Consider the following 27,692-nt stretch of genomic DNA (forward strand, 5'->3'; position numbering starts at 1 on the left):
AGCTTTTCGAGTAACAAGAAAAATTATAAAACAAAATGCTTAATTTAAAATGGAGGCATCAAATAAATCAATAGAGAAATAAATATATGACTCAACCAACAATGACTTTAAATGTCGGTTTTTTTAAAGTGGCAATTCAGCATCCATCTATTTAAAAATTACATATTCTTGGTAATGTGAACAACAAAATAAACCCCAAGGGCAAAACCATATTTAATTGGAGATCAGGATGACTACTAGTTCCTAAAGTTCTTGTCTCTTGAAGATGCAAATCCTTACTTGAAGAACTGAGGGAAAAAAATCCAAACAGACATTATTGGCCAGTTTCTATACAAATCATTTTTAGCTTCTATATAAATGTGAATATTTACCTTGGAATATATATGTTTCTTTCAACTTGTTCAATTAATAGCTAGGAACAAAATACACAGTCTTGTACAGCAACGTGTTAGAAAGGTATAAAGAAATATATTTGCAAATATCAAATCAAACAGTCACATGCATATAAATCTTTTAATGGGTACAAGAACACCAAAACAATGGTATTTTCTATTAGCATTTTTTTTTCCTTCCAGGTAGAGCAGTTAGGGGCCTGGAACCCACATTGAGATCCACACTGGAAGGACTTCCTCTCCTGAAAGGAGGCTCATTTCTTTCTCTGAAGTTCCTCTTGCTTATAGCTAAGTGGAGGCTCAGAGAGGTGCAGTGTGGGACGGAGAAAGGGAAAAAACCCTTTCTTCACACTCGTGCTGCTCTGAATGCGGACCATCTGTGCCCCCAGCTGGAGCGCCGGCAATGGTCTGGCACTTGAACCACACCATATTTACAGATCTAAACACAAATGGCTACTGCCTGATTGTTTCATGATTCATTAGTCAGACAAGCTCTCCTCTCCCGCCAGCACAGCTGTTACAGAGTAAACCTTTGTCACTTAATAGGCCTGATTATTACTTTCCATCAAAGGAATTGATCTGTGTCACCTCTACTTAAGGGAACGGGGGAGAAGAAAAAAGGGGGAATAAAATGTACCAGGAAAACAGGAACATGAAGATTTTTTTAAAAGAAGGGAAAGAGCAGGACCTTGGGCAGGATTGACATCAGCTCCCTCTCCTGCTCTCTCTTGCGTGCCCTGAATAGCGGGATGTTCGTCCTCGGCCCTAGTGACAGGCTTTCTAGAACCAGGGGCAAACCCCACAGGCAGCCAGTCCCACGGCCCGCGGAGCGCGCGGGCTCAGCCTGCGACCACGCCGCTCGCTGCTCAGCCGCGGACCAGGGCGAACTGAACCGGAAATGTGTACCAATTAATAAACCAAGCCTGCGCGCAGACAGAGTACAGGCTCAGGGGGGCAGTTTTTATAGCTCCTTTAATTATCTACTTTCGTTTAACAAATAATGTGAGGCTATCGCCCTGGGCTGGTCCCGGGCGGTGCCCCCGTCGGGCGGCCCCGCGGGCGCGGGCGCGGGGGGCGCGCAGGACACGAGCGCCGCACCTGGCGACCTGCGCTGCGCTCCCGCAGGCCTGGCGGTTTTCTCATCGCCGTGTCACTTCTTTCTCTCTCAGAATAACGCAAAGAAACGAAATATAAGTGGTTTTCCTGGGAAGGGGAAGACGAAGAAAGGCTATCAGAAATCACAACAACTCAATAAAAACAAGTGTAAGGATTCCCACCAACATCGCCGCCTGATTATTATTCAGGAAGCACGGGATTTTAAACAGGGAGACCAGAGATCATCTTACCAACCTCCTGATCTGCCTACAAGCAAAGATGCCCAGGTAAGTTAAGCAGCTGCCTCATGTCACACAGCTTTTTGGGTGGAGAAGCTGAGTCTAAAAGAAAAGTCCCATGCTAACCCGTTCGCAGCTCCTTCCACTCCACCAAACAATATTTTATTTTATATAGTATTCATATGTGTGTGTGTGTGTACCACACACAAGTAACTCCAGTGCAAGCATGCATGCATGCAGAATGGGCCTTGCTCTTACAACCACTTAACAGCTCCAGCCCTCTGAGATTCCACCGTAAACTGGTTCCCTTCTCTTTGTCTCCATAACACTAGCTGCAATTGTTACCCAAATCTGGTATATTAATGAGTCCTTTATTGCTCTTTTTCCCAAACCCTCATCCTCCATTTGTAAGCACATTGTTATTCTAGTTCACTAAAGGTCAACAGCCTTACTAAGTACATCACTGCTTGTTTTATGGTGCTCACATAGGTGATGGATGGACAAGCCTAGACACTGGGATGCCTCCATTTATGTGGCTGTCAACTGAAGCAAGAGACAAGGCCCACCCTGCAACTCAGTCCTTTCAGAAGTAAAGGGGATGGTCAGAACTTGGTTTGCTTAAGTTTCTATCTCCAAAGACATTGTTAAAAGTATAGCATTGAGAAATACCTGAATGAACTGTGGCCCTGGGGAGCTGAAAAAGCCTGTTTCATACTTATTTTACTCTCAGTAGGCTTTTGACCAAGGTTAGGATGCTAATGGCCGGAGTTCACTTCTGACTGAGTGCAGATTTTAATCAGTAAGACCCTCTGTCCCATTTCCATGACTATAGATCTCCTGGTGGTTTGATTGTTCCACTTGATATCCATGACCAGAGCCAACTAGATTTCTCCCTTGCCCCACTTCCCAAATGACATTGGAAAATGTACTTTTCCAAGTAGAATGTTAATGAGGCAGGCAGTGTGTGTTTCAGTACCCATCAAAAAAAAAATTGTTAACAGAAATTGTATCCTTAATTCTTTCATCAGAAACAGAATTCGGATTTGGAAGCAAATGAAATCTTACTGATAGCCAACGTTCAGCTTTTGAGCTTTCCAAACTAGAGTTTCTTTTTGTAAGTTATGTCTATCAGTTGACAGGACCAATATGATTTTATGTGGGCACAGTTTGGCAAACAGGAACTACACATAATATAGTACACTTGAAATTCATATAAAGAGAAAGCTGTCAGCAAGTGGAAACTGTTTAAAATAAAGGGTTTTTGTTCTTAACGGGAAGAAAATGAGCTTATAGTCGTTAAAAGGAAACTGATGGGCAAGAATTCATGTGAAAATGCCAAAGAATTAAAAGTACACTTTGATTTTTGCTGTTTATATTACACTTGACAACTTGGCTTTGAATCCAAATATGCATTTCCCTAGCATAACAACAGAAGATGGACTTTACCTAAAAATCTACATATGGTAACAAAGAGCATTTGGAAGCATCCTCCAAAAAAAACACAAAAAAATCCTTAAAAACGTTAATGACATATAAGAGATACTTTGTTATGCCTTAATGAATTCCAGTGAGGCAGGAAGTATTGGCAATACTATCTCCATTTTATAGACAGGATATTGAAGAGGTTAAGATTAGCAAAGTATCATCAAACAATAACTATAAAGCTCCCACATGTGGGTAGCCAATGTCTGGAATACAAGAGAGCTCTTGGTTATTACTCCAAGAAGGCCTACATGCTGGTACATAAAAGAAAAAGCAAAACCAATCTCATTAGAAAAAATGGGCCCAAGGTCTTACCAAGGCCTCTGTCTTTGGAGCAAGCCTGAGAGAAAATCCTCTTGCTGCCATCCAGTGGAGGTCAACATTGAGGAGGCTACCTGCAACATGGGCCCTGAGTTTTCAACCCAGAGTGAAAAAAATAATAATTATATATATATATATATGCAATAAATTAAAACAATGTGCCTTTAAAAATATTTAGAAAGAACATTTGTTCTTTTATACCTACCTTATTTAGCTAAATATACACGAAACAGTTGCGACTAACCCCCCCACACAAAATAAAGAAATACTTATGTCCGAGCAGACTGAAATGAAAACCTACCCTTGCATTTAGTTGCCTACCTGTTTTAAAGTTCATGCCACCAAAACCAGTACTCAGCATTGGATAATTGTCCTTTTTTATTCCTAAAAAAATGCTTTCCCTTAAATAGTTTTTTGTTTTATTTGTGAGAGTGAACATACACAGAAATTCAAAAACTGCATTGTATTTATATTTCTCATTTTAAAAAACCCATCACCACAATGCTTCCTAAAATGTCTCTCATCTGGAATAATAAATAAATGTCAACACTTATGATGTACTTTCTATGTGACAGTCACACACATATTTACTCATTTTTTATCGCAATAGCCCTATGAATTAAATTCCACTTTGATTCAAATTTTACAGTGAGGAAACTGAGTCACAGAGCAGTTAAATAACTTGCCATTGGGCATACAGCTGGTAAATAGCAGAGCAGGGATTCACACCCAGGCTGTCCGACTTCTGACTCCAAAGTCCAGGCTCTGAATCTAAAATTCACAAATAAAGGAGACTTGAAAGAAAAAGATAGGAGGAAGGGAGAGAGAGAAAGCAAAGAAGGTAGGGAGGAAAGGGGGAAAGGAAGGGGGGAAAGAAGGAGAGTAGGAGGGAATAAGGAATGTTTAAAAATTGAGGCAATAAAAGGGGGGATGAGTAGTGACTCTACTTTATAAAGGAAAGAGAAATTTGAAAAATATTCTCGAGGAATGAAGGGAAGTCTTTTTGACAAATGAAACAGGTTTTTTGGTATTTTTTGTATGTTTTTTTGTTTTGTTTTATTGGAGGGAGAAGGATAGAGGGGGACTTGATGCAAATTGAACCCCACTTATGACCTTGGTGGAGGAGAAATGACTGCAGATTCAGTCCATCTGTGCCAGTTCTCAAGGCCTCCCTTCCAGGAAGGCATCCATCTGCCCCGGTATCCTGAACATTTTAAACACTGCTCCTCCCCACTTGGACTTAAGAAGATATCATGGGATAAGACACTCGGAAACCTAAAATACAAGCGTGGTGATGCACGGTCACTTGGCAATGGTGTGTGTGCTCAGCTTCACGCCAAGGGATGGAGCTGGCCTTCTTGCCAGCAGCCCACAAAGAAATTCAGCAAACAGGCGACACAGTGGAAGCAGCAGGCATAGAAGCAGAAGGGATCAGTCCAGTACGAGGAGAAATCCAGCACACTCATGGGAAAATAAGAAAACTAGGCCACCACTGAAGGTAGTAGCAGAGTGATAGAAAATACTTGTGACTTATCAGTAATGCAGACCATGGGAACAGAAATATGTAGTGATACATCACTCAGTGGAAGCCCAGAAGAGCAGAAATAAGCAGAAATATCAGTCATTGTGTTTTGAACTTAGGCAGGGCCAGGAATCAAGGGCATCATCAGAAATCTTAACATAGATGCCTGGCAGTTTTGTTACTTGAAGGAGCTGAGGGTTTATTCTCTTTTCTTTTTTTTAGTTTTTACATTAGACTCCTTCAGAGTAGCCTTTCCTGGTATTTTAGAGAGTAGAAACAAAGGCATGGGGCACCATGTAGCCCAATTTGGAAACTTATATATATATATGTATATATATGTATGTATGTATGTATGTATCTTTTTGCTGGTGTCTTCAAATGAAGCTTGTCAAGTAATAGTTTCTCATAAGATATGACCTTGAACTTCCGGATAAAGTTGTTTTTTTAATGGCTTAATTTGTTGTTTTAAATTGTGGTTAAATATATCAGATTGTTGAACATACTATTAATTGCTAATAATTACCATTTCCAATGAATTATCATTTAATGAGCAATTACAATATGCCAGGTATGGAGTGTTCTATGTACATTAATCTCTTTGCAAGAATCCTGAAGGAAATGCTGTTATCCCCATTTTGCCAAAGAGAAAACTGAGACTTAGGTTAGAAAACCAGCAAAAGGCAGTGCCAGGATTCCAGCCCAGATTCCTGGGGCTCCAAAGCCCTTGCCCATAATAGATGTTGCCTTAAGAAATGGAATCAGGAATGTTAAAATAACCACACTCCAACCACCAGCCCTCCTAAGATTTCCCTCAGTACATCCTTGACTAGACTCACACATGTGACTGTTTTAACCTTCAAGTCTTGAGAAACAAGCAGCTGAATTATAACACTATGGCAGGAGTAGTGTGAAGACATCAGTCATTATTCCAGGAAATTGGTTTCTTTGGCCTGACTCTTCTAACTCACAGTACCCTCAGGCGTGCTCTTACCCCCTCTGACTTTCTATAAAAAGGCAATAAGGAGACCAGCCCTATCATCTTTGCTATTGAGTAGATTAAATGGAAAGCATGAAGCACTGAGGAAGTGCACTTTTTTAAAACCTCTATATCTGTGATACTCTTACACATATCTACTCATACTCTTAACTCTGTGGCTAACACAGCCTCTTGCACTGAAACAGAGGTCGGTGCCTTCTCTTTATCACCCCTACCCCTCAAGCGGCAGTCACAGATATTAAATACTGTCAGGAGAAACATTTTCCAAATGCTAGAAATGGTGTGGGATGAGCCTGAGCAGAATGACCATATGTGGGTGTAGGTCCACCCCGAGGCAAAGACAGAAAAGAACTTGGTGATTCTTGAAGTGCTCTTTGTCACTAAAAGGGGACCAAAAAAGATAACATTTTTCCCTATTACTGCATGCTGTCGGCATTTGGCATGTGGTGAATGCAGGTGAACTAAATTCTGTTGCCTTCTGACTACATCATTAGGCAGAATGTAAATACCATCCACATCTATAAGGTATTCAAAAAAGCCTTGGCCTATGAAAATTCCATTGTTGTTTCCAGTTTCAAAAGTATGTCCTCTTTCTCCCTACCAACCTGTGATATCAAGGGTCTTGGTAGGTCTTGTGGTTCACTATCTTTTGAAACTGCACTTATTTTCTTTTTAAAAAAGCTTTAGATAATGTAAAGGTTACATGAAAAATATAGGTAATTCCCATATACTCCACTCCCTCCCCCTTGAAACTGCATTTAAAAGTAGTTCCAAAGTCCCCAGGTTCCTACCAACACTACTAGAATTTCCAAGGATTTAATCTGTTTAAATCATGGACCCTTTTGAGAAGCTGATAAAAGCCATGGACCCTCTCTCCAGATAAAAGTACATGTACATGTGCACACACACATGCATGCACATACATGCACACAGATGTACAATGGACTGAATGGGATGTTTCAGATTCTCTGAAGCCCATCCATGGGGCCCTAGGAGTTTTCAGACCCCAAGATAAGAACTCCCAGGGTGCACTTATGGTCGGTATACTGTACTACCAGGCTCGGTTAGGGGGACTGAAATCCAACTGTCATACCACTCACTGAGCCCCACTGTGTCTGCCTAGGGAGGGTGCTGTTTTTTAGTTGGCACAAAGGTACCAAATGGCTAGAGTGCTTTGCTGGGGCCAGCTAGCACCCTAGCTGAGCCAACTGTGTACATCCCCTCCCAACACTGTGTTCAGTGTCATCACATTTATAGCTTGAAACCACCATGGTGGGAGTATTTGCACCGTGGAAATTAGCAAACCCTAACTGGGTTTGGGTAGAGAGCCAGTTGTTAAACATTTACCAACATGTCACTGCATACAGGCCTAGTAGAGACCCTGAGAACCCCTGTCCTATACAATCATAGATTTTAAATGAAAAGCAAAGAATGCAGTTTTAAAACTCCTACATCCCAGTTTCCTTTCTGCCTGTCCTAATTGTTTTTAGGTCAAGGGCACATGGTCCCTGGCTTGTTCTGAGCACAGATTTAACAGTTAGCAGATGCTAGAGGAAATATGCAGACAGGACTGCTAGAAAAACTGGTTCCCATGCAGTCCCAGATGGGTCTAAAGATAGCAGACTGAGCTATAAACCTGTCTTTTAAAGTATCTGCAGTACTGATAGCAGTAAAGTCCATAATAACCATTAAGAAAACAAAACAAATGATGGTTGCATGACTTTTTAAGATGGGTATTAAGAGAAAGAACTATGGAGGAAAGTGAATCTAAACTGCCAACACTCCTTGAGATACCAAGAAAGAAAAGCCTGCCAACAGCAGGTATAAATTATTAAGGATTAATGTCAGGTTTCTTCTGTGGGTTTTTTGAAGAACTGCTCTTTACAACTGAACTCCGTCTTGAGCGAAGACATTCTCTTGGCAAGAAAAAAAAAAGGTTCAGGTCAAATGATTGATTCCAGTTTTGAATTACAGAGGGCTATTGATTTTTCATTAAGGTTGGTGAGCTGCTCCCAGAGGGAGGAGTGAGAAGGGAAAGTAATTCATTGATCAGAGCGGAGGGCCATGTTCATTTATTGGCTTCCTGCCATGTCCCATTATTCCTGGTTCTAAATGTATATTGAAGTCAGTTTATTTTCATCATTGCCTCCTGTCACCAGAAATGTCTCCCAGTAACTATTAGTGTAATCAGCCTTTTCTCACAGTGGTAATGAGTGATAATATCCAATGTAATGCTGGATTCATAGATATTATTCACTGGAATACAGTTTTGTCCCTCATAAAGCTCTATTTAAGGGTCTGTTAACACTTTCATAATCTAAAAATCATGAATAGCTTGTGGATTTTTTAGCTATATTTGAACTAAAAATAAAAACTGTAGCATTTTTCACTATAGTTTTATTTAATTTTTAAAAATGACTGGAACAATCACATCTTTAATCTATCAATGATGATGACTTTAGGGAGTGCAGGAAACTTACCAAAATAGGCATCATATATCTGCACACACTAAGCTGTTGGAAACCAGTCTGGAAAACCAGCAAGTACATCCGAATTATTTTGGGTATTCTTTGGTATCCTACTTTTGTCTGCAGAAACAATCCTAAATAGTCTGTGTGTCTTAACTCATACTTGATCCTTTGTTTTGTCTATGAGCAAACTGCATTGCTCAGGGTCGCCCAACAAAGTGGCAGAGAGGAGACTAGAACCCACATTCCCTGGCTTCCCAATCACTATTCCACAATAACATGTAGCCATTCTAATAATCTAACCTCTAATTTCATGTGATATTTATAGTACATAAAAATAAGAAACTGATTTTTACTTTTTCATTGAAAACTGAGAGCTCTGCTAATTATTTTCCTTTCTCCAACTTCAGATAAGAACATATTTCCCATTAAGACCCTCACACCTAGTAAAATAGTCAGTTGCCCACATTAATAATGTGAATGTCTACTTGCTCCCAAGAGCTCCCAATCTCAGTCCCTCCAGAATATCAACCAGGGGCTCTTGTGTATATTAGTTCTTCTCACTGGATTCTCCCTACATCCTGTGAGAGGTGAGTTGGATTCTCCCATTTTATAGCTGATTTGGCCAAGTCTACACAGAACAATTTGCAGGCTCAAGCCTTCTCTTGCTCTAGCACTCTTTCCACTACACCACAGCTCCCTCTGGTGCTGAAATTAACAGTGGAAACTATTAAAAACAACCAATGAAAAACTATTAAAAAGATACATTCCAATAATACCTGCTAGAAAATATAATAGAAAATGTATGCCATTCAGAATATCCCATTCAAAAATAGATATTGTCCAAGAATAACCATGACAAAAAGTGCAGGACTTTTCATACTTTAGTGAAAGATATGAAATAAAACACACAAAATGGAAAGACACAGAATATTTCAAAGGTGTTGATTCTTTTCAGTGGGGTACTTTGGAAGAAACCTGATAAATTACTCTAAAATTTCTCTGGATAAACAGAAAACACAAATACAAAAGTTGTTTTGAAAAATAAAAATAATGAAGGGGCACTTACTCCACCAAATATTGAAATCTAGTTTAAAGCTTCAGTTTTGACAAAATACATTTTGTCATAACCTATAAAATTGTGGGGGGCAGAGTATAAACTATTCTGTAAACTATCATCCATGTTTAGCAGCAATGTTCATCTAGTGTAACATTGTACCATGCTAATGAAAGATGTTAATGTTGAAAAGTATAAGAGGAGGAGAGGGCGGAATATCTGGGAATCTCCTACCTTTTTTTATGTAAAATTTATGTGATCTAAAGTTCTTTAAAAATTAAAAATAAAATTTTCTAAACTTCAGTTTTAAAAAAAAATTGAGTACTTAAGCAAAAACCAACAGAGAGATCAATGGAACTGATCAGGTGGCCATGAAACAGCCTGTCACATATAAAGAAAACATTAAATAATCAGGGGGAAATTAATATATATTTGGAAAAAATTAATTTGATACTTATTTTACAAAGTACACCAAAGAATTTCAGATGAATCAAAGACCATATTAAATCCATAAAACATAAAGAAAATAGATATTTAAACTGAAAAAAAGTATTTTATCAGTAGAAAACCAGTAGAAAATCAAAACGGAAAAGTAGATTTTACTACATTAAGATGTAAAATGCCTGGTTATTCAATACATCACCAGCATTGAAAATTGAAAATGCAAGTCACTTACACATGCAGGGAATTTTTTAAAAATAGTGTCATGATCACATTTTTATCTTTTGAGTTGGTGAAGTTGCTTCAGATAATAATAAAGGCTTTAGTGAGACAGATAATATACTGATGATGGAAGAATAAATTGGTAACTTTTGGAAAAGAAAAATACCATTATGATTCTAGAATCCTTAAAATATATTGAGATCTTAAGACCCAGAAACTGCATTTCTAGAAATCTAGCCTAAGGAGACGATCAGTGATGTTTCTCAATAAGAATTTACATAAAAACATTATTTATAATAGCCAAATATGGGGGCAAATGAAACAAAAATAATGTGCTTTAATGAATTTATAACCATAAAATAAATTAGCACACAGACATTAAATCATGTTTTGAAGGAAAATTGAAGAAATGCTCATTCATGAAAAGAAAGAATCATTATGCAAAACCATTGTGGTCCCAAATTTTTAAAAACTGCAATAGCAATAGCAGTGGGAATGACGGAAAAGGGATGAATGGAAGAACAATTTAAGGATTTAGAGTAATAGAATCAGATCCAATCGCTAAAAGGCTGTGTGGAAATAGGAATGAATCAAAGATTATTCTCAGGTTGCTGGCTCTGGTGTTCAGGTGGATGGTGGAGGCCATTGACCGTGTAGGTGATATACATGAAAAGGTCAAAAACTGACCTGGCTCTCTCAAATACAAACATAAGCATTCCACTTTGTACCCAAGTATATGCCATGAATTATTTTAATTCCATTGTGTTTTAGTCCCTACCATCACACAAGGGCTATCTTAAGTAATAGAAAAATCTCTTTTACTGTATGTTGCCCCTTTCTGACATTAAAGACCATTTATAGTGTACTAGCACTGAAATTATATTCAGTCAAAATGCAGCTATATGGAGGCTAAGTGGCAGGAAGATGTCAAATTTTTGTTGCATTGAAAGCTCAACTGATAGCAATTCTAAAAATATTAAGAATAGTGAAGAATGTTCAAATAATAATTTTGACAAAGACATTCAGCAGACTACTAGCCCCCTACTATGTACAAAGCACTCAACTAGATGACATGAGGGTACAACTATTAGGGGATTGGTGTTGAAAATTTCAGTGGCTTTTATTAATGGTTTTAAGAGTATGAAGGACAGCTGGAAAGAGATATACTTTTTCATAATCTCCATAAATTTTTTTAATTAAGCAAAGTAGGTATTTATATTAATGAGAACTTAAAAGTAGGATTTACAGGGTTAATACTCAGACTGGATAATCAATGTGCATGCTATTCAGATTGGCTCCAGAGATTGTGTGACAGTTGTGTGTAATATCCATGATCATATGATTGCTTCAAACTTCCCTAAATTATATTCCAATTTAGCAGTAGTGCATAAATTTAACACTTGTGAGAATCAGTGATAATATTAATCCTGATTCCCCAAAAGAACATATTTGTAGGCTATATAATGGTATGGGGTTTTTTGGTTTTTGGTTTTTGGTTTTTTGCATATTAAATGATATTTGGTTCCATTAAGGTTTAAAGAAATATACATTGAAAAATCAGGACTGAGGCATTCTTTTAACGTTCCCTTTTTAATGTTTCTCTAACAAAGGAAGAATTACAGTAGCTCTAATCCTGAAGCAACAAAACTTAATGAAATGAATCAGGGCATGAGAGCCAACCAGCCTTAACTTTCAATCCCAAATTTGTGTTCATGGGCAAGTCATTTAACTGCTCTGAGACTCAGTTCTATATCTACAATTTGGAAGGAAAATAACTTTTCAAGGTTGCTGTCAGGACTAGAGATATTGTTGAGCTTCACCACTAAAATAATAGCTTACTACTCTCTGTGTTTTCTGTATATTGTCTCATTTGATTCTCAAAGCTATCCTTCTATTCTTCCCATTTTAAAAATGAGTAAACTGAGGCAGGGATTGGTTAAGCAACTTGTCCAAGGTCAAACCTGAATAGTCTGGCTCAAAAGCCTGGGTGCTCAATCACTACCCCAGTCTACTTCAAAATGGGACCCTGTAAGTGGAAACTGCTAGAAATAATGACAATGTTTGCAGCTGCTATTGTTGTTATGACTTGCATCAGCAGAGCTGTCGGCCAAAGAGCTCCTTACTGGTTCATATTCTCACAGGCAATGATGGTTTATATTTACTTTCAATTCAGATCAAACTACAGTATCATAAATATGTGTGCATTTGTTAAAAATAACTCCTTAAATAGTTAAAAGTCTTACAAATATAAATCCAGAAGCTATTGCCCCTTACAGTTCAAGGTAAAAAAGAATGGCTGATGTAAATTGTGCCAGTACACCATCAACATAAACCATCAGGGCACTATATATTACTGAGCAACCTCCACTCTGCACATATATCTTGATACTGGCAATACTTTTGACACCAATCACTTCCCGAGATAAAATACAGTTTGTAGGGGAGTAATTTCAACACTGCATGAAATGGCACCCTCCCACAAAAGAAACATTCATTTTCGTACAAAAAAAACACATGCTCACTGTGTTGAGTAATGTAGCCGCCAAGCACAAAATAAATGCAGTTCTGTACTTCCCCCCAAATTGCTATATTTAGGCTCATTTTAACACCTAAATATTAATTTCTTATCTACAACAGAAAGTCAATATTGAGAATCAGCCAAATCTCACATCTTTAGATAACTATATATTTCCTCTCTGCTCATTTTTTTCTTGTGATTCAAGGGGATTTCTTGCCCAAAGTAAAACATGACTCTAAACAAATAGATGTGATGCTGCTTATTAATGACAAATTATTTCAATATACAGGATATCTTCTTCTATCCTTTCTTGGGTAGATAATGGGTACCTTCTATTTGGTGCCCTATCTAAAAAGACTTTTTGTGACTAGTACATTTAACACATCCTGTGATTAACATCAAGGTTGATGTAGTTTCATCTACATAGCACATGGCATAGGTCAGACATCTGAGAACTGCACAAACCATAAAAGCATACAGCATTACCACCCAAGTGTCACCAAGAGAAAGCAGGGACAGTAAGAGCTAGAAAATAGAAAAATACTTTTTGCATATTTTTTAATCTCAACAGTGTTGGTGGTTTTAAACTGGTTTGAAACTTAGAAAAACATATTCTTAACAGAACATTCCTGTGGGTGTAGACCCATTGCAAATAGGACTTTTAATGAAGCCAACTTCAGTTAAGGATGGATCTTAATCCTATGACTGAAGTCCTTTAAAAACAGAATGAATACAGAAAGAGAGGGATACAGCCAGGTAAGCAAGAAACTGATACCAGTGAAACCCTGCAGGCAGAGAAGGGAGAGACCAGGAGATGCCACTATGTGTCTTGCCATGTGGCAGAAGAATCAAGGATCGCTGACAGCCAATCTTTGGGAAGAAAACAGCACTTTGACAATGCCTTGATTTGGACTTTTCCCAACCTCAAAATTGTAACCTAATAAATTCCAATTGTTTTAAGCCAACCCATTTCCTGGTATTTCCTGGAATAGACTAAGAAATTAGAACAACAATCATATTTTCAGTGAATTTTTTAACTTTACTCTGTACCACAAATAACCATTTGATTTTTTTTTTAATTAATTTTTTTATTGACTTTGTAATAATGTTACATTAAAAATATATATGTGAGGTCCCATTCATCCCCACCCCCCCCACCCCCCCTCTCCCCCCCCAACAACACTCGTTCCCATCATCATGACACATCCATTGGATTTGGTAAGTACATCTTTGGGCACCTCTGCACCTTATAGACAATGGTCCACATCATGGCCCCCACTCTCCTCCATTCCATCCAGTGGGCCCTATGAGGATTTACAATGTCCGGTGATTACCTCTGAGGCACCATCCAGGGCAGCTCCATGTCCCAAAGACGCCTCCATCTCTCATCTCCTCCTGCCCTTCCCCATACCCATTGTCCACCATGTCCACTTTTCCCAATTCCATGCCACCTCTTCTATGTGGACATTGGATTTAACCATTTGATTTTATCAGTCTTTTTCTCTGATGGGCTAAGATGAAAGTGATAGATTATGTTATGTCCACATCCCTCTCATTCAAAAAAAAAAAAAAAAGTGAATAGGTAAAGCCAAATCAAATCAACTCTGACCATCGACAATTTTTCTGTGATTACAGCACCAATCACACAAATAGATATATTTTTCATCTTTATTAAAATTAGGAGCTGTTATCAGCTTCAATCCTTTTAAGCCTTGCTTTTCAGAACCCATACAGATTAACAGGTTTTTTTTTTTTGAGAAACAAAAATTACCAATCTAGAAGATTAAATTATTTCATAACCCAACCAGAATATGAGAGGAAAGGAGTAGACTAGAAGAGAAGGGATTATGTACTTCCAGATGTCTGGAAAGAATGGGGAAAAACAATCATAATATCTGCCTTTCTGACTAGTTTATGATTGAAATAACTGCTAACATTTTAAAGAGAAACCTTTGGACCACACCACTGAAGAAGAGATGGCACTGAGCAGATATCTAAATACCTAAGTTTTTCACCTTAAACCAGCTAAGGAAAACACAATGACAATGTGTTGATGGTCATAGTCATATAATTGGACATGTGAAAAGGGAGAATAATATTCTACTTTCCAAGGCTATTCTCTATCTGTGACAACACAATCCCTCTGGCAGCTCAGGATATCTTTCATGTCTCTATCAAGGCTAGACCCAGTTTCAATATCCCCCAAAATACCCTGCAAGACTTCAAGTTTGATACTTGGCTCTAAAGATTGTAACACTGTCTCTGAAGAAATCTGGGAGAAAATAACATGGTTTCCATCTTCACATTTCATAAAAATTTATGGAGATGTCTGTTTACAAGATTAAAATATCTGTCCTTTCCATTACCTGAATTCTTTGGACATATCCATCCGATTTCATATGTGTAGATACTTTATATCCCTTGATTTCATTTTCTAGCACTAGCAATGTAAAACAGACTAAGACTTTATATGCATATCACAGATGAAATCCTAATATAAGTCGAATTCATAATCTACAGGCTTTCAGAGCTCATGGGATGACTTTATAGTGAGAGGTACAGTGAAAAGAAGAATGCAGGTAAAGCAAATTCTTTCATAATCAAACTTCTCCACTTATGTCTGGATTTATCTCTTGTAATTTTTTCCCATTTATTTTTATTCTTGAGAGCTGGAGTATATTAAAAGTGATGATTATAATGTAATGACTCTAGGTATTACACTGGACCATAAAATGGAGCTATCTACTTTAGCCTAAAATATATTCAATACATAACTCTTCTTCCCATTAGAAATTATAAAAATTTATTTTTGTCATATGATTATTTTAGATAAAAGTTATCAGTAATTCTGAATTATTGGTTATTTACAAAGTATTATATTTTATTTTTAAAAGAAAAAATATATAGAAATTTCTTTATTTGGTAAGAGAATAATAGAATTGCAAAACAGAATGGAATCAGACATGAACATAAGGAAATGAAAAGATTTATCCAAAGTCACACCATGCATGAGACTAGTTAGCCCCAGAATCCTGGATTTTTGTCACAGAATTTGGGGCTATTTCTGTTACACTGATGCTGACTCCATCATTGGCTATCACCATCAATGATTTCAAGAATGTTTAGAAGAATACAAATCCCTCAGGGTAATAATAAGAGATAATAAATAATCCCAAATAAAATGTGGCTGTTTTCAAATAAATAACATTGAGGAAACCAGTGTTAAGTATAACAATGTTAAGACCTGCCAAGTATTGTCCATGTAATAACATAGAAAAAAAAAATGTGGAAATACATTCAATAAGTTTTTGATAATGAAAATTAGTATTGGTGAATGGAGAATAACTTTGATGTTTTATTTTGCATACTTTTGCACAGTTTGTTTTTTTTTTAACAAGATTTGTATCTTACTTTTGCAATTATGCTACCTTTGCAACTCAAACACTAGACTGCTGGGAAGACTTTTTGCTGTATTTAATCTTTAAAAGTTGATTTTGATAGAGTAATTTCCAAAATCAGGCTGATTTACTTTTGCAAAACAACAAAGGACAATTAACAAAAAAATACTCTTACTCACAATCTTATTGTGTTCACTCCTGGGACAGTGTTTGTAGCTAGCTCTAGGTCAAAAGCATCAGAGTAAACCTAATGGTATTATAAAATTTTCAGAGATGGACAAGTAAGTTATCAGAGACATTGGCATATTCCATTCTGTAACTAAGAGCCACAGGAGAAATTCCATTCAAATCTACAAAATCACAGAGTATAAATAGGTTAACACTGACTCAGTCACATATGTTAAAGACCAAGGACTGAATCTCCTCAAAGGTAAATGGAGGGAGCTTTTGAATTAAATAAAATACTATACAATATGGCTAGCATCAATATATCCTATTATTACAGAGGATATGTTTAAGGAGAAAATGTGAGAACTCAGAATCTAAACATAAGGAACAATTCAGATTAATTTACAGGTAAATATGTAACAGAACATAAGAGGAGTTAAACACAAAATAAATGGATTCTTCAACTTTGCGGGCCCTAAGTACTTTTCAAAACAGGAAATTCCAAAATAAAATTAGAAAAATTGTCATGTATATAAATACTTATACGTATATAATGCTTAAATTTAACAAATAAATAGATTTAGCAGAAAAACATTCAATGTAATGTGAGCGGGCTAGTCACAAGATAATTACAGGATTTTAAAAAAATCAATATATAGGGCAGTAATGGTAATACATAGGGCAATGTCTGGTAATGCAACACTAAGTTAAGTTTTTATGATGAACATCCTTCAATAATGTTAGTATATTTCTGTGACTGTACATATAAACTGACCTTGAAAAGTCTAAAGTGGGACCTTTCCTGCATGTAAGATCTGAGCCCAGAGTCTCCTCACTTCACCACTGCTATAGGTCTTAACCTGCACTGCTGTTTTGAAGGTAATCAATGAGGCCCTACAGGAAACTTCTTTTGGTAATCTAATCTACCACATTAGATTAACCATGGGTCAGAAGTAATTTAATGTCTAAACTCTTAGGTGGACAGAGTTAATATGCCTTCTAACAACAAAAATTCTTGAGAAGCTCGAAGGAGTTTAACAAAGCCAAGCTCTAGTTCATAAATCTACTTCTCCTTTTCTTGAAATTGGCTAATTTTCATATTCAAACACCCCGGACAGGCATTCTGACATTATGGTCTCTGGAACAAGTAATTTCTGTAGCCATCAATAGATGACTTTCCAGTATAGATGAATGACAGAATATATGGATAAACAAGAGAAAGGGGGAAAAAGCAAGGAAGAAAGAAAGAGAAGGAGAAAGAGAGAGAAGGGAAAGAGGAGGAAGAAAGGAAGGAAGGCATGCATTTTGGGTGGTACAGTAAGCCAAACTGGATGATTCATGCCTGAACCCATGGGATCTTCCATAGCGCAGGGATTGAATAGCTTCTATCAGACACAAGCAGTAGAATGGGTAATTGATTCAATGTCAGTAGATTTGGTCCAAAGTCTCAGTGTTGGCTCTAACTAGCAGTATGACCTAAGAAAAGTCACTTAACCTTGACCTCAGTTTCATTTTAAAAATAAAAGCATTAAGTTAGATTATCTATATTTCCTTCAAGATTTAATATAGTGTGATTCAGTTTCTCTTTTTGCTGTGTAGCAATAAAATTAAATGATAGAAAAGAACATCAGAAAATTATCAAATTCATGAGGATAGAATGAAATCAAAGATTTAAAACCTCCTTAAAAAGTATTACATGTTTTATAAGTGTTAGCTATTATTATTTATATTATTAATATAAAGTACCTGATGAGAAAAATCTAAAATAAAGAAGCACTTTTGATAAAAATATACTTATACGTATTTTATCTTTTTCAAGTCTCTACTTCAGGTTATTTTGAAGTTCCATAATGGAGTCATTTATATTTATGTTTACCAAATGGTAAACTTGACTTTAGGCATCTAAGAGTAGGAAATCATGTCATTCATCTATGTACACATATAATCAATATCATTTGAGAAATATGGATGAAAATTCCTTATAAACTGCAAGTAAATCTGTAGACTTTATTCCTTATAAACATTAAAGGAATATATAAAATGTCTTGTAAACTGTAAAAAGCAGAAAGAGTAGCAATAGGTATTCATAAATGCTCGTTGAATAGGAATTATTTTAACCAAAGGATCCGGGTTCAGAAAACTGTGCAGAACAAAGGTGTCACAAATATAACAATGAGTCTACTAAAGGACCCCTCTCACAGGTTTATTGAAAATAGTTTGTTGGGCAAGTTGTGTATCAAAAAAAGGCGGGGGGGGGTGGGGTGGATTTAATCCATCTCTAGAGTCAGAATGCAATGAATATTAACTTGCCAAAGATGTCTAGAGTGCATAAAAATTTGGTATTCAGGATCCTAATAATAAGAACTGTACATAATAAAGAGAAGAAATCTACAAGAAGGAAAATTTTTTAATGAGAATACAAAAGTAAAAGAAAAAATACGTTGTGTGGTAGATGTTTAAACAATATCTATGTTCTCTCATTCATCAGCTGCTTCATCTGAGTCTGGTAAAATGCATGGAAGTAAAACAACTGAATCATGATTTATTTATGAGCACTACATTCTGTTATCTCATGGTTTGCTATTATATCAGTATTAAAATGATGTAAATCTGAATTGTTTTGGTCATCAACATGAAATCCAAACAGAAAAAAATGCTACAGTATAAAGAGTATCAAAAAGTAAAAAAAAAAACTTTGTTTTAGGTTTATACAAACTCAGCCTCTAGCCCACTCTTTTCAATAATCTGATTACACAATTTGGTTAAATTTATGTGGGTCTTGTTTATGTTATCAACCTCCTTCTACAAAATTAGAGTTGCTACAAATTTGAATTCATTCCCTTCTACAATATTTTTAAAAATTCTTCTTAGTCCTTTGACTGACAGCAGTCATTGGTTTATTTGCTTCTTATCACTGTTAATTTCTCATATTGAAATTACTGCCAAAACTATAACATTTTTAACAAAGGAAAAGGAAAAAAGTAGTCAACTTTACGGTATTACTATAAACCAATCAGTAGTAAAATTCAACAAATTGAAGACTTTCACCAGTGATTCTAACCTTCTCCTATTTGTTTTATTGGGCATACTTGGATTTTCAAAGCAATTCGCTTCAAAATGTCCATTACATTTAGACACAGCAAGTTAGCCTATAATTAGGAGGTATAGGACTTCACCAGGCTTAATTGGGAATGCCTGCCTTTGATCTGTTCCCCAGATGAGAGAGAGCAACCTGCATTAGGGAAGAAGTTCAAAATGTCAACTGGTAGAATGCACACAATACTGCGTAATGGCAATCAATTCATCATCAACCTCTTTATCATGATGACTTTGTCAACTATTTGTTCATTAGTTTCTCATGCACAAACACTGCAGACAGATACCAAATCATAATAAATGCCAGCTATTACAGGGTAGGAGGGACAATGTAAATAACACATCCAAATATAAAGAATGTAGAAAATATCAAAATTTTAAAAAATTAAACCTTTTAATTGTGATAAAGGCTTTTAGGTTCTACAACTCCAAAAATCTCATTTTCAAAACTTACAACAAATTATTAGTAATACTAACCTGATGATGAACCTTGTATTAATGCTGTCAATCTTTATCTTCATCATTGTCATCATCATTATCATATGTACAGAATGCTGCACAGGAAGAAAACTCAAAATCAATGGAAGTGCTATTTAGAAAACCACTGATTTTTAGACAATATACCCTTTAACCTTATAATATTTGTAAACTGGTTTGGGGTGTTATTTTTTAACAGAAATTTCACCAATGGATTTAATAAAGGGTTTACCATGGAAAACAACATTTTAAATATACCTTTTTACAGGTCATATTTACCACAAAAGCCTGTATTAGTAGAAGACATAATTCAGTCATATTACCTGCAGTTTTGTTAGGGTATTGCTTTCACTAGACTCTGTCTGCCATATCACTACCATATTAGAATAACACTGTCCACCTTATCAAGGAAGAAACATGCAGCACCTGAAAATTCAATGGTTTTCTTTACTAAAGGCTGAGGGACAAAGGGCTGTTATTATGAGTAAACGTGTGTCTACATGTGTGCTTACATGTATTGACCAGTAAATATTTAGTGCTTATTTTCAAACTTGTGATATAAAGAGTTCTTGGGTCTTCATGCTAAGAGAGAAAAGAAAATACGTAGAATATTTTAATCTACAAATTGTCCCTAAACCTCACTTGAACAATGGAATGTTACCTTTTTCTCCTTCTAATGCCTTCCAACAACTAGCAAAGCTGTTACTCCTCTTTCTGTGCTGACTAATCTAAATCCCAGAACAGGTGTGAAGAGAAGCAGCCCACGAGGCATGGATAACTAAAAAATCCTAAATAACCTCATGGTGGCCACAACTCCAATAAGTTCAGTTCTTTCGACTCTGTTATGGGAATGATGCAACTATCATTGTGAAGATTAGATGGAATAATGTCTATAAAATGCTAAGCATTTTGCTCCTTGACCTCTAGAATATTGCACTCACACCTCCTAGAGTTGCCTTTACACTAGGTTCGTTAATTATTTATATTATATATATAATGTTATAGTATTGTGTTATATATTTTTATTAATCATGTTTTTTATAGTTTATATATTTTTATATATTTAATTTTGCCTCCCCTTTCACTCATCTACTTTTCTTTTCTTCTCCCACTGGTTGTTTCTACACCACCCACCTTTAAATCTTTCTCTCCCAGGTGAAAGTGGGTAGAGGAATATTGTGACAATGAGGAAAGTTGGTAACAAAGTGTTCAGCATCTGAAGGAAGAGCCAATAAATTTCCCATTCCTCTTCCCTCCACCCACTACACATGCTCACACACAGGCATGCATACTTAATACTTAGTTTTAATTTATTCAAATGGCTTTGAGAGGCTATTTTAGCTGGAGCACTGGCCCCTATACCAAAGTGACCAAATCTGAATCACAGATTTTGCATATACATATGTCAGACTTAAAACTTTGGATCTGCTACCTTTTATCTTTTAGCAATAAAAGGAATAAAAGGAATAAAACAAATGGAAAAGTTGTTTTTAAACTACCAAGTGAGGCTAAATCATGTTGTGATTACACAATGTGTTAAGAGTCAAACATAAATAAACAAGAAATTCAATCCTTGGGCTTTCAGAGATTTTACATTACAGCATAGAACATGGAAAGATGAACAATTTCACTATAGTTTCTTAAAATGAAGGAGAACAATCAGAGAAAACAGACAACTTGCTAGTCACCCAACCAGCAGCATTTGATCTTAAAATGATTTCAAGTTTGGTATATAAAACATATGAATCTACATATGTACATCTTCTAAAATTTTTCAAGATAAATATGACTAACCAGAATTTTCATCAACCTTATATTGGAAATAAATATTCTATCAAATAGCACGAAAGTAATGTAATTCCTAAAATTAATATGAATTTAATTTTAGGAATTCAATTTATAGAAATATTCAATTTATAGAAGTATTCAATTCTACATTTTGAAAATACCAATAAAAATTATTCTGGATTTTACCAAAATAATAATCAAAAGTACAAAAAGTAATCTAATTTTCATCAAAAATTAAGAAGTGGATAATTTTATTGGTGTAATTAGCTAATACCTAAAATTCTGGTCAAGAAAAATTTTCTTTGATTTCAGATCATTGAGTCAGGAACTATGGAAGTGATTGTCCCAATGATACCTTCACTTTGTTTCCCAAAAGCACAGCTAGTATGTTAAAACAACCTGACTCAGAAATTTTCATCTTATGTCACTTCATATGTGAGGAGATATGTTTACTATACATTGCAAGAATATTTTTTATAAAACCAAAACCATAACATTGTACAACACAAGCAGTGAACCCTAATGTAAACAATGGACTATGGTTAATAGTACAATTATAATAATATTCTTTCATCAATTGTAGCAAAGTTACCACATTAATGCAAAATTTTAATAATAGAGGTATGGTATAGTAGAACTGTATTTTATGCATGATTTTTCCGTAAACCTACAATTTTCTAGTACAAAATAATCTTAGAAAAATAATAATAACCTGACTCAAAAAACGTCATCCACTGGGTTCCAGAAAGGATTGGCAGATTAGCAATTTTTTCTTGATAGAAACATGCAAACTATCTATAATAAGATCCATAATAAAAGAAGTGTTTTATAAATCTTGTAATGAATTTCTGTGTGCAAGTGTCCTTTTAATGACAACAATGATATACTATATTGTGTGGATAAACTAAAGCTTTGATTTAGCACTTATCCTACCTTCTTTGTCCCCTTACCCATTTAGTGGATAAAGACTTGAGCTCTATTTTTAGATCTGTCTGCTATAAGAAACATCTTCAACTACTATCTGTCTTGCCTGTATCATATTTTTTAGTCCCTAGCACAGTTTCTGATATATAAGGCCTAAAACAAATTTTTACTCATTGATTCATTTGCCAAATATTTATTGACCACCTATTGTGTGGCATTTCCTAAGCCGGGCACCAGTAATACAGCAAGTACACCGAGTCAGTCTCTGCCCCTATGGAATTTACAGTCTAGAAGAGGAGCCTTAAAGCATATATTTATTTAACATTCATTCAGCAAATATCCACTGAGCACTCATTGTCAGTCAAGAACAAATAATTACCCAAATACTTCTATATTTATAATTTTCATCCTTGTTCGGAATAAAGCAAACGAGTTGTCATGAGCACATATATGAGATACATTGTGTGAATTCAATCAAGAAATAGTTACCAAGCTCTTTAAAAAGTGAGAGGTTCCACAGAGATCTTGACTGACCCTGTCTCCTATGAGAGAGTTCAGGAGAGTTCTCCATTTGCATTCTTGGGCCTCAGCCCAAGATCTCCCCTTTTCCTATATACCCATGCATTCCCACCATCCCCCCAGTCTCCATGACTGTTGCTGCCATGGCCCCTTTCTCTGTAATGAAATCGTTCCTAGAATTGTAAGAACAAAATTCAGGTAAATTCGGGTAACATGCTATTTTCAGAAGTACTGCAGAATTTTAGCTTATTACCAGGTGTGCATATGCCTTAGAAAATGTTTTAGTATTTACTATAAGCATTATTGAAACCCTTTCCAAGGTCTGTTATCAAAGAAGGCAGCAAAAGAAATAATATTTTCTCCAGTTTCTGTTTTCAAAGACTGCTTCAGAAGCTGATCCACCCAGCTTTGAGATATATCTAGCTCAATGAAGGAGAGGGTGGGCCGAGGGCAGGTCCCTACAGATATAAAATATGATTCTAAAATGAGCTAAACTGCTTCTAATAAAGACCTTCCATTAATAACCCTTCCAGATTTGATGGATCACATCAGTGGGACAAATAAAAAGATGTTCTTGTGAATCAAGGGTGGTGGCTTTTCCTTCCTCAGAGTCAAAAAGGAAGAACCCAGCCCAGCTCTACCTTACCTGCCTCTCTCCCAACCCATTCACAAGTGGGAAAGGAGCCTCCAGGGCCTCCAAAACAATTAAAGCTGAGCCTGCTCTCTCAGAAGGGGAGGGCTGCATGTGCACGCCTGCAGGCATGGCAAATCCCTTCTTCCAGCCAAGCGCTGGCACTAGAGCTGAGCTATGACATTGCATGCTAGAGGACACAATCACAAATGCAAAGTGGAGAGAGATTTTTACGCTGCCCTCCTTCTTTGCCTTTATCTAGCCTCTAGTCCTCATGCCAAACTCCTCTCCACCAAAAAAAAAAAAAAAAAAAAATTAAGAACAGGAAGAGGCAGGCAATGAGATAAGCCCACCACTGAGTGTGCACGCGAAGATGGGCCGGAAGCGTACATCGTTTCTTTGAGCTCATCTCACATGCAGCCAGCTGAATATAAATTTCCCTCTATCTCATCAAGCTCTCACTGTTTGGCCTCCTCTGACTGATATTGGCTCATCATACTTAATCTAGGGTGAAATTTCCTCGTCTGAGCTAAATTACTCGCAGCCATCAAGGGAAGCGATATTTATTTTTCGTGGGGCTAATGACCTGTCCCCCAGACCCACCCACTGATGGTTATTTACTGGGGCCCAGATGCTTGAGCTCAAAATGAGTGCTAATGTCAGCAGGTGCCATCCCTCATTCAGCTCAGTGATTGAATTGGAGCGATCCCATTGACATTGACTCTGTGACTTTTAAGGCCATTACCCTCAGCCAGAGATGAACCTCTCATCATGACTATGACAGTGACAGCTGATTAGCGACAAATTACAAGCAGGAAGGAGCAGAGGCTTTATTGGGCAGGGCAGGACCAGTGGTACGGGTAAGAAGTGTGGGAGAAAGAACAGGAGGAAGAGGGAGAGATGGTGGGACAAGAAGGAAGGAAGCAAAGGGAAAACATCATGCATTCCTCATTTTCTCAGTGTGTTGTATATATTCTTAACTATGGCCTCTGTGTATATTTATATTTACATCTAATTATTTACCCTACTTAAATACACGGAGATTCTTAGGTGCACACACAGAGACACTTATAGCTCAACACGTAAATCTTGAACAGGCAAGGACTCTTATCTAGTGAATTTGCACTATAAAAAAAGAATATAAATTTAAAAAATAATAATCCATAGACTATTTGGGCAAAACGAATCTTTAAATAAAGTAAATAACTGCTTTCTCTTCCTTTTGTGGAAGTGAAATTGCACTTACCGAAAAAAAATATGTATTGGAAAATGTTCAGTTAAAACCATGTTTTCATAGACAGATTGCCTAAGTAGAATCTTACGTGGTTTGGTGCTTGAAGAATGAGTTTATAAAGTTTTAAATACTCTCTTAAATTGAAGCTTTTTCCAAAATGCCATTCAGTTCCTCATGCTGTTTATTCAGTAGACTTTAAATCAAAACCCTTTTGGATTTTTAACTTAAAAATAAGAGTTGAAAACTATTTCCTCAATATTCCATAAGTTGAGAGGGGTTTTTCTTTGTTTTCTGTTAGGGGGTGTAGATTGGCTCTGGATTTTTGTAGTTGTTCATGTGATTCAAGATCTTAATATCCAGGTTTCAGAGTCTGATAGAGAATTACAGGCAACTTGAAATTTTGAAAGACAAAACCTGAAGACTCAGTTGAACTCTGATATTTATTTCTGAGGCATCCACACTTGTCCGTAGGTTCAAACCAATGGCCAGTGCCCTGGGCTGGTCATGTAACGCACTGAGCATTGGACTCCTGTCCAGCCTGCTTCACGTTGGCCTGTGACAGGTAATCCAACAGGGAGTGGGAGAGTGGGCAAGTTCACCAAGAAAACACCAGGACCCCCCAGCCCCCCATAATGCAAAGCACTATGAACATCAAGGGAAAAATAATGCTATCCCTGGGTCTCTTATTCTTTATAATCCATCTCTCTTCCAATCTCCTCCCTTCCACAACTGTTTTCCTCCTTGATTTCACAGAACACTTCCTTAGAAGTAACTTCCGCCTGTCTGGAGACCACTCCCAGCATATATGGTAGCTAATATGATGAAATCTGTAGCACCTCCTACAAGACCCATCATGCATGATCAAAGCTGAATAAAATGTTTACAGAAATGAGAAGAGAGCGCGGATGTGTTGGAGCTAACCCACCATCTGGTAAGAGCTGACATGATGTGAGCGTCTCTTCCCAGCTCCACGTTTAGTGACATCATGTTGTGGGAATATTTACATCATAGAAAATGGAAAAATGCCTCAAATTAAGACTTTTGCTTTTTGTTTATGTTTTTTTTTTTCCAGATAGCTGGTTGTTTACCATTAACCAGCACACCACTTTATGTTAACAGTGTCTTTGGTTTTCAGATACTTGAAAGCTGGGACGAGGCCAACCCTTGGAGGTTGGGGAGGGTAGGCAGAGAGAAGTGTGCCCGTGCTGCATGCTTTTGTATCTTGTTCTTGCAGATAACTCTTATCACAGGTTTCTCTGACAGATGTGCCTATTTAAGATTGATGATCAAAGGGCAAGAAGCATAACTTATGATTAAATGCTTTTACATAAGCCCCCATAGTGGAATCAATAAGTGCTTCATAATCATTGTTTTATCATAATAAAACATAAAATTTATTTGTAAAAGTTCTTAGTTTTTCTCTAATTTTGCTAAGGAAAAAACAGAAACTCAAAACACAGAAAACTAGCAATTTATTCAATAATTGATGTGTGGTTGATCAAACGTTAATAAACAGTCAAATAATCACAGTTTATTGATTCAAGCTAATTAGATAGTATAAGAGAAAGTGAAAGTATATTTATAAACACTCACCAAACCAGGGGAAAATCCAACATCTGGTCTTTCATAAGGCTGGGAAGTCCCATTCAACAGCCAGCCAGCATCCCTGATCAGAATCACGGTCCCAGGCAGAGCGTCCCCTCCTGGGTGAGACTTCAACCAGCAGACAAGGGACTGGCCCTTTAAAGGAGGTCTGAAATTTCAGATCTCTTGCCAATTTTGTAACTCATGAGTGATTAAAGCATTCCAAGACAACAGTGCTTGTCCACGAGGAAGTGTCCTGCTCCCCCAAGGACAGACAAGAAGTCTGAGAAATGTCCTGTTCTAAAGGGTATTGCAATCATGGAATGCTAAGCAGGGACATATAATTAATGTATAGCTAAGAAAAGGAACCAGCAAAGACAGAGCTACGTGTTTGGGGTAAAAGTTCCCAAGGATGTTCTCCTTACACAGACTAAGATAAGGTTACATTCCTGAGGAAGGAGAGATCTCTAAGCACATCCACATCTAACTCCTGCTCCTATATGCCCAAGGCAGTCACATCATACTTTTCTTATTCACAATCCTTCCCCCAAAGTAATTAAAATATACATATATCAGGGCATTTCTTATTACAATGGAAATGTTTGGTGTATTCAAATGAAGAACACAATCCCAGATATCAGTAGACAATGAAGGAAACTGATCAATCAATCCACTGATCTTTTCGAAACCTCATGAAGTAATAATAAGTGTAGAGATTTTTGTTCACAGTAAATCACAGAAAATTCCAAAGCCTTATTCAAACAATGAATATTACTTTTCATTATTAAGGGTCCTAAAACGTAGTTTGTGCCTCTCTACACACTCACTATCTTATCCATTCCCATGGCTTCACTTGCCATCTACATGCTTTGGACTGCACACACCCCTTGCCAGCCAGGTCCTACATTTTAGATGCACACATCCAACTGTCTACCGAACATGTCCATTTGCTTGTCCACAGGCACCTCACACTCAGCATGTCCAATCTAAACCTGCAGAAATCTGATTCTCCTCCCATGTCTTCTCTTTCCAGGATGACAGTACCTCCCCCCTGGTGCTCAAGCTCAACTCTAAAAGTCAACGTGGTTCCTTCCACAACCCTTATCAAATAAACAACCA

At 36.8% G+C, this 27,692-nt stretch overlaps 1 long non-coding RNA gene across 1 annotated transcript; it reads left to right on the forward strand.

The window, feature by feature from the left end:
* The first annotated feature begins 1,417 nt into the window (after window positions 1–1,417).
* LOC111767160 (uncharacterized) lies at window positions 1,418–27,692 on the forward strand. Its single transcript, XR_002799047.2, has 3 exons — window positions 1,418–1,774; window positions 25,743–25,920; window positions 27,607–27,692. It is a non-coding gene; the product is annotated as an uncharacterized lncRNA (long non-coding RNA).

This window comes from Dasypus novemcinctus, chromosome 1 (assembly GCF_030445035.2).
Source record: "Dasypus novemcinctus isolate mDasNov1 chromosome 1, mDasNov1.1.hap2, whole genome shotgun sequence".
In the NCBI taxonomy this organism is placed as follows: Eukaryota; Metazoa; Chordata; class Mammalia; order Cingulata; family Dasypodidae; genus Dasypus; species Dasypus novemcinctus.